This window comes from Tamandua tetradactyla, chromosome 5, assembly GCF_023851605.1.
Source record: "Tamandua tetradactyla isolate mTamTet1 chromosome 5, mTamTet1.pri, whole genome shotgun sequence".
In the NCBI taxonomy this organism is placed as follows: domain Eukaryota; kingdom Metazoa; phylum Chordata; class Mammalia; order Pilosa; family Myrmecophagidae; genus Tamandua; species Tamandua tetradactyla.
Genome location: NC_135331.1, coordinates 15,761,640 through 15,774,068, shown reverse-complemented (window position 1 = coordinate 15,774,068; position 12,429 = coordinate 15,761,640). Strand labels below are relative to the sequence as shown.

General features: G+C 40.3%; 1 long non-coding RNA gene across 1 annotated transcript in view; it reads left to right on the top strand.

Moving 5' to 3' along the window:
- Nucleotides 1-12,429, top strand: part of LOC143682265 (uncharacterized) — a 119,821-nt gene that overhangs the window by 88,451 nt on the left and 18,941 nt on the right. The window contains exon 2 of the long non-coding RNA XR_013175056.1: nucleotides 4,760-4,827. This is a non-coding gene — a long non-coding RNA (uncharacterized LOC143682265). The remainder of the gene's footprint in view (nucleotides 1-4,759; nucleotides 4,828-12,429) is intronic.

Genomic DNA, 12,429 nt, shown 5'->3' with positions numbered 1-12,429 from the left:
AGGAGCATCAGACACAAGGTTTTCATAATCACATAGTCACATTGTGAAAGTTATATCATTATACAATCAACATCAAGAAACATGGCTACTAGAACACAGCTGTGCAGTTTCAAGCACTTCCCTCTAGCCTAATACACTTTAATCTAAAAAGGGGCTATCTATTTAATGTGTAGGAATAACCTCCAGGATAGCCTCTCAACTCTGTTTGAAATCTCTGAGCCACTGACACTTTATTTTGTCTCGTTTCTCTCTTCTCCCTTTCAGTTGAGAAGGTTTTCTCAATCCCTTGAGACTGAGTTCCAGCTCATTTTAGGATTTCTGTCCCACATTACCAGGGAGGTTTACACCTTTGAGAGTCATGTCCCACATAGAGAGGGGGAAGGTGGTGAGTTTGCTTGCTGGATTGGCTGAGAGAGAGAGATAGGGCACATCTGAGCAACAAAAGAGGTTCTCTTGGGGGTGATTCTTAGGCCTAATTTTAAGTAGGCTTAGTCTATCCTTTGCGGGGATGAGTTTCATATGAACAACCCCCAAGATTGAGGGCTCGGCCTATCAATTTGGTTGTCCCCATTGCTTGCGAGAATTTCAGGAATTCTCCAAATGGGAAAGTTTAATTTTCCCCTTTTCTCACCATTCCCCCAAGGGGACTTTGCAAATAGATTTGTCACTTTTGTTACCCCACACGCACACATATTCTATCCTGAACTGCTCACAGTCCAGCAAAGTTCACCAAAACTTTGCACTCTATTCCTTCTACCAGGAACACTGATCTTTTATAGGTTCGTTGGTTCCTGATCAGTCACCACTTTCTATCAGGAAGCCCCCCCTGAACCCTCAAACTAAGGGGCCCTTCTTGTACGTTCTGCAGTATCCTCCTCGCATCATCTAGAACCTACCTAAACACAGAACCCAGTGTGAAACAGGGCCAGGCACATAGAAAGTGCTCAGCAGATACTCAGTGAATGAAGTCATATCACTTCTCTGGCTGTACTGGAATTGCGGTTACCTGCCTGTCTTTCCTACAAATAACAAAAATCTGCTCCAAATTCCGTAACAGTTTCTGCAGTAAATTAGAACCTCAAGTGCTCACAGGGGTTATAGGAGTAAGAAATGAATGAGGCAGGCTGAGGACCACGGGAGAGTGGTAGGGATTGCATTGAGCTGGGGCGTGTCTGGGGGATCCTCAATAGGAGAGAGGGGTCTTAGCCTAGTCACCTCTCTGCCTCTGAAGCCTGTCACAGTACCTCAAACATCATCGGCCCTCATTAAATATACACTACCCCCTTTTTACTGCAGGAAACAAGATCTTGCTCAGGTTTTTCAATGATGGGTGTAAAAATGTGTGGGAAGGCACAATACATTTCCCTGCCTCTGCTGCAGCATGGCATATACCAATATAAGGCAACAGAGGGCCCCTGTTAAGACAACTAAAGGCAAAGGGAAAGAGAGAGTTGCCTATTTTAGCATAAGAACACATGGGAGATAGGTTAAGAGAGAGTGGAAGCCACACTTGGAAAGTTTCACCTGTGAGATCTGAAATGCTTCTGCCTCCACTCCAGAGGTCCCGTCCAGAGATGAAATAGAAGGAAGTGAATTACTGCCAACGCTCAGCAGAGGCCGAGGGGTGAGTGAGCAGCCTGGCAATATGAGCAAAGAGGTGAACAGGACTGAGCAGCCATCAGGGAGGGAGAAAGGAAGGGAAGGAGGAAAGAACCCAAAGATGAGGGCATGGCTTCAGGGGGACCCAGTTGGTACTTGGGAATAGAGGTTTCAGCGAGTGCTTCTCTAGGAAGTGGGTTTTGAACTGAGTGTTAGGTAATAAGGGAGACACGGCTGTTATTCAGGGAAGAGTGTTCCAGGCAGCGGGAACAGCAAGGGCAAAGACCCTGACGTCTGATCTGGGTTGGTGTATTGGAGAAACAAAGGTCAGTGGAACTGGATGTTGAAGCTGGGAGCTTGGAGCTAAATTAGAGCTCAGCCCTGGTGAAGGGTTTGGAGTTTATTCTGAGTTAGGCAGAAACTCACTACTTCTGTGCTCCAGTTCTGTGCCTTGGTGGTGACTCAGAGGCCCCTTAGTTTTTTTTCTGTCTGACTCTTGACTTCTCATCTCAATACCATTGTGCACACTCTTTTGCCCCATGTCTGGGACACACCCCAGAGTGTGTGAGTCATTCTTTCTGGAGGAGGAGCCCAGGCTTGTATAAGGTACAAACTCTTCCTGATTCTGATACACATTCAATATAGAGAACCAATAGATCAAAGATATTTGTCTCTACCAATGTCTATCAATCAGCTATCTCTCTGTCCATTCATCTATCCATCCATCTATCATCCATCCATCCATCCATCCATCCATCTATACATCCATCCGTCTATTTTCTATCGTCTCTCTATCTTCCATCCCATTTATTTTTAATTAATAAAAAAATCCCCAAATGAAATTTCTTAATGAGAGAGAAAAGGAAAATGGGAAACTTACTTAAAAAACAACAACAGAAAAAAACAAAAACAACAAAAGAGAAACACAGAAGAAGAAAGAATGGGTGGCTCTTACTAAATCCAGTGAACACCTTAATTTTTCTTTCTTTCTTTTTTTTTTTGTACATTCACATGGGTTTCCTTAGAAAAACTCCTGGAAGTGGAACTGCTTAGTCAAAGAGTATTAAAAAATTTTTGAGAAGGTTATTTCCATGAAGATTAAACCAACTCAGACCCACTCACCAATAGTATTTATGTTACAATAAGGAAAATTAAAGGCAAAGGATGCAATGGAAAGAATTTTGGATACATAAATGTTAAAGAAGGGTTAGTTGCTCTTTTACATAGGCTAGTCATAGAATAAGCATTAATAAATAAATTTTAAAATTGCAACTAGGATATGGACTTATAAATGAGAGAAAATAAAAAATTCACTAATAAGTATTTTAAAAATATATATTCACCCCCATTAGTTACCAAAGAAACACAAGCCATAATTGTAGTAACATAATTTAATCTCAAATTTATAATTAAAACTTAATTGCTGTTGTTAGATGGAAGTCTAAGATAAAATGGACATTCATATAATATCGATGGGACTCTGGACTGGTCTGGTATATGCATTATGGGCACCTTCAACGCTGTGTTTCAACAATCTTAAAAATATTTACCTGCTTGACTGAATGATTTCACTTCTAAGAATTTTTTCTAAGGAAATACATACGGATTTGCAGGAAAATTTAGCTATCAAATTATTCATTGTGGTGTTAAAAAATAATGTCAAAAAAAGTTGGAATCAAATTAAACATTCAACGAAAGGCAATTAGTTAAATACCTTACAGAATGGGAAAAAATGGTGCCATCTGTAAAACATGAGTCACAGAAAAATGTTGGTAGAATATGATAAGAAAAAGAGCAGTATGCAAAACTGTGCATACAGAATGATCTTCATTTACAACACACAGACACTCCCAGCTTATGCAATAGTCTTATTTTGGAAAGTCTTGTGCAATTCAAATTTTGCATGTCAAAAAACTCATTTATAATCACTGCATGTATTAAGGTTACAGAACTTTTAATATATATTTTGTTCCCGTGTACAAACTATCATTTAAATATTTTCCTTTTCATGGTTGAAGGAGCTAGGGTTCACAGAAAAACAGGCAAAAGGGTTTGGAACATCCTCCACAGAACCTCCTTCAGTGTTGTTTGCATTAGACATGCTGCTAAACCCTAGAAGGTTGATGTATTGGCAGTTTGTGATTGTTTCTGCTGATGCTTACTAAATATTTCTAGCTCTCCACCTTCCCCAAAATTTGGTAGGCAATTCCTGCCCCCCTCTCCCTTGTGGTTGGGTGGAGTCAGGTGACATTTTGGCAATGAGTTGGGAACAGAAGTAACATATATCCCGTCCAGGCTGGAGCACTTCAGCCTTGATGTGAGACCCACCAGAGATGTCTTTCCCTCTGCAACTGGGAATCTCAGTATTTCCCACTATGGTTCCTCTATCACCCTGGTCCTTCAAGTGGGGATGACATGGAGCAAAGCCCCTGGCAAGCCCGTGATGGTGCAGCGTGAACAAAATGAGCCCTGCTTATTTCAACCCACTGAAATAGAGGGGCTGTTTGTCGCTGCAGCACAACATAGCCCTTGGCCCCTCCAGGTGTGATCTATGGACCAGCTGCATTGGCTTCAAGCTGGGATGGAGCTTGTTAGAAATGCAGAACTGTAGGGTCCATCTCAGACCCACTGAAACAGAATCTTCCGTTTCACAAGATCCCTCAGGTGGTCTTTGTGCTCATTCAAGATCAGAGAGTGCTGCCCTATCCCATTCCGAGGGATCCTGGGTGGGGAGGGGCGGGGAACAGGTGTGGGGGGGTGCTCAGTGTGACACAGACCAAGAACGTGGGCTCGGAAGCCTGGCTTCCAGCAAATAAGTCATCAAGCCTCTGGTCTCAGCTTCCACATCAAGACTGCTGTGAGAATTAAATGAAATAATGCGCAGACAGTGAATGTTCAATAAACGATTGCTGGCGTTATCATTTCAGATAGGGAATAAATTGCCGCATGCCTGGGCTGGAGCCTGGGCTTTCTAAGAGACCTTTTCCATTACCTCTGCAGGAAGAGTGACATCTTCTAAAGACTCAGGATGGCATCTAGAACCAGAATTTAGTAAATATTGATCAATTAACCCACTCACAATGGGGTGCCTGTCAACTGCTTAATCACGTTCAGATGGCATATTTACTCTCTTAATGCCTCTTCTGCCTTGTTTTGGCAGCTTCCTGGCCTAATGCCCTGATCCTCCAACCAGTAGACCCCTCCAGCCTGGCAGAAGCATTTGCAATGGTAAGAACAGCTGTTAGTTTTGAATTCTTTCTGCGGGATCAATGTTCCCTCTTTAATTATCCCTCTGGTGCCTACGGAGGGCCACCGCCCCTGAGAACTGTGGAGAAATTGTTCACCAAAAGGAAACACACGCATACACAGACACGCATAGACAGACACACAACTTTCCATTTCTGCCCAAGGCAGAGGAAAGGAAATAGCTGAGGGGAAAGTACCTGGATAAACACAATGATAAATAGATTCCTTACTTGCTTTCCCTCTCGAGATGACCCCCAGTATGTTTGCTAAATCCACTCTAAATCATCTCGTGAGGAGGAAAATGCCGGGATTATTCGTCTTTTAGAAATATGGGGAAAAATGATGTTCCCTGGGGACATAGAGAATAGGACCTCAGAGGGCAGCCTGTGGGAACAGGCAGGTCTGAGTTCAAGACCAGAGACCACTAAGGATGAGCTCCAGGATGCCTTGAAGGCAAAATTTAACCTCTCTGGGCCTCAGTTTCCACATTTGAACAATGGCATTGCAGCTCCTCCTAGCTAGGCAACACCCCATCTACCCTCTGGGAAGTCAAATTTTAATCTTTTTTAAAGTCAGAGTTGGATGCATTTATCTTTATGGACCTTTCCAATAATAATAAGTGAATATCAGAAACCAGACTTTGCACATTAACTCACTTGATCCTAGTGTACCCACTGATGAGGGGAAGAAACGGAGGCAGAGAAAATCAGGGAGAGGAACAAATGGAGGGGTGGGGGGAAATAGAAGAGAGAATAAGAGGAAGAATAAGAAAAAGAAAGGGAAATGGAAGATGACAGGAAGCAAAGGAGGAAAGGAGAGAAGAGGGTGATTGAAAAGCTACTTTTGGCCTTTTTATCGCTCATCCCCATTCCCCCTTCAAGCATCCAGGACCAATAGTTTTTCACCTTTGTGGGTCACAGACCCTATGCGATGGAAGCTTTGAATCCTATAACCTCCAGTGAAAAACCGTCTGCTTTAACATCAGTGGGCCAGGGCCCGTGACTGTGTGCACGTGTGTTTGTGTAGGAAGCGTGGGGAGGGCCGGAGGCAGGGGAGAAAGAGATGCTTACAGGAAATGGTCAGCATTTCAACCTTCACCCATAAACCACACTCACCAAATTACATCTGGGAAACAAGACACCCACCATGAGACAGAAACGGCGGTGTCTCTCCCAGGTGGCCTATCACGTGGTTTGCCAGGGACTGGGGCGTTTCCCAGGGTACTGGACTTGCAGCACAGGAACCAGGAGAGCGCAAGAGAACTGGGACGAGTTGGCTCTCCACATCCCTGAATGGGCCACAAATAATGTAAATGGCCAGAAAAGGTAGATGGAGCTCAGGGGGCTGAGCAGACCGGTGACACCAAGGGATTAGGCTGGACTGTTTCAAGAGTGGAGTCAGGACCGTCATCCAGTGCCAGCACCATCTCTGTTCCTGCATGGAATGTCTGAGCTGAGGCCTTGCAGGGGTGGATTGGTGAAATGGGGGGGGGGGGGGTGATGTGGGGTGGGGGTTGATTTTTGGAAGGAAAGAAAGGTGGGGAGAACCTGGGAGAAACCATGGTGGAGAACCTTTTTTAGAATTCGGATGTTAAATAATAAAACTTTAAAAATAGTGTCTGATAAATGAATAACGATATGTATTTTTTAAGATGGGCATCATATAATTAGAGAGTGAAAAAGGCTTGTCCTTCCCCCACATTCCCTTCTGGCAGAGAAAAAGCCAACAGAGCCACTTCATCACACCAATTCCTTCACGCTCTGGCAGGTGAGTGATAAAATTATCGGACGAGGGTCCCAGATCCAGTTATCCCACAGTCACTTTCACCAAGTGTGTCGTGTCTGAAGTAATGAAGGTGGCGTGATTAAATGTTCGTTGGCTGCAGCCACTGTGCTAATTTGGAGATGGCCTTATTAGTTTAATGACCACTCCAAATCATCACAACTCATTAGCATTCGCGCCGCTGCTTCATTCAACATCAGCCCAAGGCTCCAGGCTGCCACAGTCACCATTTTTCTATTTATAGTATTCCTGCTTTTGAGAGAGGTCACCGTGTGTGTGAATGCATGCACCCGTGCAAACTCAGACCTCATAATTATCTTACCTTCAGAAAGTTTGTTAGCTCCTCTCCCAAAGTGAAAAATTGCTACAGCCCCTTTCTGCTTTCAGCACATCTATAAAGGTACAAAGAGGGTTTCTGAAAGTGTTTTGGTGAAATACTCCTTTTCATTAGATTAAGGAGTATAAAACCAAATACTGCCCTTCACCTGCCCCATTCTTACACTGACTCCAGCCACATGTTCCTCAGGCATGCCAGAAATGGTTTCTACCTCCATGTCTTTGCACGGGCTTTTCCCTCTGCCTCAAACACTTTGCCCCGAGATAGCTGGGCTCACTCCCTCCATCCATCTGTCTGCTCAAATAGGCTTCCAGGAGGCCTATTGTGACTACCCTACTTAAAATTATAACCCCCCACCCACACCTCCCCCTCTGCTTCACCTGGCTTTGTTTATCACTATCAAATATGCTACATAATTAACTTATGCATTATGTGTCTGTCTCCTGATTATAAAAGCATTATTGTACATTTTATCTACTACTAACTCCCTAGTGCTTAGAACTAGTAGAGTAGGAGCTCAATAAACATTTGTTCAATAAATAAATGAATGGAGAATGAATGAATGAATGAATGGAATCAGTATTGCAAAGAAATAATGATCAGTATGGACTCAGGGAAAGTCATCTATCAGGGAAACTCCCTGAATCCTTAAGCTGAGACTGCAAAAGCCATGGCAAGTTGCACTTGTGAGGAAACAGGTGCTGTGAGGGAGAAAGAAGATGTACAGACAGGAAAGTGAGGGAGATGCTCCGAAGTGAACAGTGGGTGGAGCATGGTTACATGAAGAGAGTAAAGAGCCAAAAACTACTGGTCATGGGATGTTTCTATACCTGCCTTGAATCCAGAATCTTGTTTGGGGATTTCCATGTTGTGGAATCTCCCCTATTCTTTCATCCATCTCCACCATAAGATTGGAGAAGAGGTTGCTCAGTCCCCACCAAAAGATGGAGTATTCTAACTTGTATTTGACTGAGCTCATCTCTTTCTCATCTGTAAAATGGGTCAGCTGTAAATAAAATAAATGCTAGTATTCCATGAGTCATAGCTTAGGTTTTCAAGGCATGAAGATCTCCAACTCTCCTCCCATATGGGTTCATGCAAGGAATAGTGAAAGAAGAGGTATGCATGGGATCAACAATTCCATCCTGACCAAAGGGGGGAAAGAAGTATAATTAATAAAGTATCAGTGTCAGAGAGAGTTCAAATAGAGTCAAGAGGCTACTCTGGAGGTTGCTCTTATGCAGTCTTCAGTTACTCCTTACTACCTATCATAACCTGCCAGTCCCCAACCAGGACCATTCCAGCCAATCCTAAAGGACAGCTAGGGCAATATATAAGATTCCACAAGGGTTCCAGGCACTAGAGTAACTTGCCAGCAACCTACAACCTCCAGATGGGTCCCTGGTCCAGATAAGTCCTAACACCTAGCCCAGCCTCTCCAGAACATCAAATAGTTCCATCTCCCTACCCTATATTACTGACAGTATCCAATATCAAAAATTTAGAATTGCCATAGCCCAAACAACCCCAATGAGACGTATGGAAAGATCAATGATGGTGGAATTATATATAGAAGATAGGACTTAAATGAATATAAATGCTGAATCATTAAATTGATATCTCTTTTAGTCTCCAGTATTGTAGAACAGCTACAAGTAAAAACCTAAAATTGTGAAATTGAAACTCATGTCAAAGTATGAAATGTGTTTTGCAACTAATTCTGGTGCTGTGCTTGGAAATTTATAACTTTTTGTATCTATGTTATTGTTCACAAAAAAAGAAGGAAAAAAAACCGGCTGTGATGATAAAAAGTATTTAAGCCTTCTAGCCTCCTATATTCTGGAGTAGCTAGAAGGAAAAATATGAGAGGATCATATGGTAGCCCATGACAAACTCTGGAATCTATCCTGTAACCACTTTTTGAAGAGTGCTTTGAAAACTATTGCTTTTTTATTTCTTTGCTTTGTATATATGTTATACTATACAATAAAAAAAAATTTTTTTTTAAAAAGAGGTGTAAGGGAAGAGCTGTTTTCAAGTATGATTACTTTATTTTTAAAATAACATTTAGTGATTTTTTTTCAATTAATTACAAAAGTAATATAAACTCAATGCAGAAAACATGGGAAATGCAGAGAAAACCAAAGATATTTTGCTCCTCATTTTTACACAGGTTATCTACAATATGTTTTTTCCTTGATTCTTAGGTACATACAAACCCCCCTGATTCCTGAGGTCAGGGTACCTCTTAAAATGAGGTAGAGGCATTTAGTATTTAGTATTTCACACAATCCATCCCTCACCCCTCTAAGAGTGACGTCAACTTAATGTTGAATCTTATAATGCAAGTCATTTTAGAATTTAAGTGTTACAACATACAGACATACATTCAAATTTACAGAAATGTCATTATCTTCTTGCTGGGCTGATTATTTTACTTAGTTTTAACGACATCAGTATTTGGATTTTTTTTTTTTTTAATTAACGGAAAAAAAGAAATTAACCCAACATTTAGAAATTATACCATTCTACATATGCAATCAGTAATTCTTAACATCATCACATAGATGCATGTTCATCGTTTCTTAGTACATTTGCATCGGTTTAGAAGAACTAGCAACACAACCGAAAAAGATATAGAATGTTAATATAGAGAAAAAAATAAAAGTAATAATAGTAAAAACAAAACAAAACAAAAACCTATAGCTCGGATGCAGCTTCATTCAGTGTTTTAACATGATTACTTTACAATTAGGTATTATTGTGCTGTCCATTTTTGAGTTTTTGTATCTAGTCCTGTTGCACAGTCTGTATCCCATCAGCTCCAATTACCCATTATCTTGCCCTGTTTCTAACTCCTGCTGGACTCTGTTACCAATGACATATTCCAAGTTTATTCTCGAATGTCGATTCACATCATTGGGAACATACAGTATTTGTCTTTTAGTTTTTGGCTAGACTCACTCAGCATAATGTTCTCTAGGTTCATCCATGTTATTACATGCTTCATAAGTTTATCCTGTCTTAAAGCTGCATAATATTCCATCGTATGTATATACCAGTTTGTTTAGCACTCGTCTGTTGATGGACATTTTGGCTGTTTCCATCTCTTTGCAATTGTAAATAATGCTGCTATAAACATTGGTGTGCAAATGTCCATTTGAGTTTTTGCCCTTAATTCCTTTGAGTAGATTCCCAGCAATGGTATTGCTGGGTCGTATGGCAATTCTATATTCAGCTTTTTGAGGAACCGCCAAACTGCCTTCCACAGTGGTTGCACCATTTGACATTCCCACCAACAGTGGATAAGTGTGCCTCTTTCACCGCATCCTCTCCAGCACTTGTCATTTTTTGTTTTGTTGATAATGGCCATTCTGGTGGGTGTGAGATGATATCTCATTGTGGTTTTGATTTACATTTCTCTAATGGCCAGGGACATTGAGCATCTCTTCATGTGCCTTTTGGCCATTTGTATTTCCTCTTCTGAGAGGTGTCTGTTCAAGTCTTTTTCCCATTTTGTAACTGGGTTGACTGTCTTTTTGTTGAGTTGAACAATCTCTTTATAAATTCTGGATACTAGACCTTTATCTGATATGTCATTTCCAAATATTATCTCCCATTGTGTAGGCTGTCTTTCTACTTTCTTGATGAAGTTCTTTGATGCACAAAAGTGTTTAATTTTGAGGAGTTCCCATTTATTTATTTCCTTCTTCAGTGCTCTTGCTTTAGGTTTAAGGTCCATAAAACCGCCTCCAATTGTAAGATTCATAAGATATCTCCCTACATTTTCCTCTAACTGTTTTATGGTCTTAGACCTAATGTTTAGATCTTTGATCCATTTTGAGTTAACTTTTGTATAGGGTGTGAGATATGGGTCTTCTTTCATTCTTTTGCATATGGATATCCAGTTCTCTAGGCACCATTTATTGAAGAGACTGTTCTGTCCCAGGTGAGTTGGTTTGACTGCCAGTATTTGGAGTTTTGACCAAAGAACTTGGCTTCTAAAAGATGTGGTAGGTGATTTTCAAATGATTGTCTGTGGAGTTTCCCTCTTTTTAATCCTCCAAATTAGTTTGTTGGTAATTAATTTCATAGTCATTTTGCTTTATTTTAAAAAATATTCACATGATCAGTGGCTGAGAAATTTCAAACAGAGTTGAGAGGTTATCCTGGAGATTATTCTTAACGCATTATATAGATATCCCCTTTTCAGTTTATGGTGTATTAGAGTGGCTGGAGGGAAGTACCTGAACAAGTAGCCTTGATTCTTGAAGACAATTGTCAAAGGATATAACTTCTACAACATGACTGTGTGATTGTGAAAACCTTGTGTCTTATGCTCCTTTTATCCAGGGTATGTAAAAAATATGGATTAAAAAAATAAACAAATAATAGGGAAACAAAGGTTAAAATAAATTGGGTAGATGGGAGTACTAGTTGTCAATGAAAGGGAGAGGTAAGGGGTATGGTATGTATGAGTTTTTTCTTTTTTCTTTCTTTTTTCTGGAGTGATGTAATTGTTCAAAAAAATGAACATGTTGATGAATACACAACTATGTGATCAGATTGTGAGCCATTGATTGAACACCATATATGGAATGTTTGTATGTTAAAATGTTTGTATGTTGCTTTATCAATAAAAATATTTTAAAAAAATATTCACACATAAGACACGATCAAATCTTGGTTTCACAACTTACTGGTTACGTGACTTTGGGCAAGTGACAATCTTTCTGGATCTCAGTTTTTTGATCTGTATAATTGGAGCAGGCATAGGACCAGCTTTATGAGATTAATGAAAAGATTGTCAGAGATAACAGCCGCTGTTTTCCAGAAATAGTAGCAAAAACAAGTGATTCACAATTTGGGAAAATACATGTAAACATGAAAAAGAAAATAAAAATAACCTGTAATTGATTATTTGTAATGAAAAAACTGTTTACCTTGTTGTTTATAGCCTCCCAAATATATATATATATATATATAGACATGTATATAATATTTAGTAAATTGGGATCAAAACTTATATATTTTGGGCGGGCCGCGGTGGCTCAGCGGGCAAAGTGCTTGCCTGCTATGCCGGAGGACCTCGGTTCGATTCCCGGCCCCAGCCCATGTAACAAAAACGGAGAAACAGAATACAATAAAACAAGAAAATGTTTAAAAGATGTTTCCCTTTCTTCCTTCTATCCTTCCTTCCTTCTCTCTGTCTTTCCTTTAAAAAAAAAAAAAAAAAAAAAAAAAAAAAAAAAAAAAAAAAAAAAACTTATATATTTTAGTAAGCTACTTTTCTCCATACAATAAAGGGCAATTATCTCCCTTAGATCTTTTAAATTACAAGAAAAAAAAAAATAACAACAAAGAGCCTCCATTAAAATATGCACAGCAACAGCAAACCAAGAGTTCTTTCCACTTCAAGGCGTGTATCTGCAGTTATGGTGTTAAAAGTGTGTAGGGACAATACA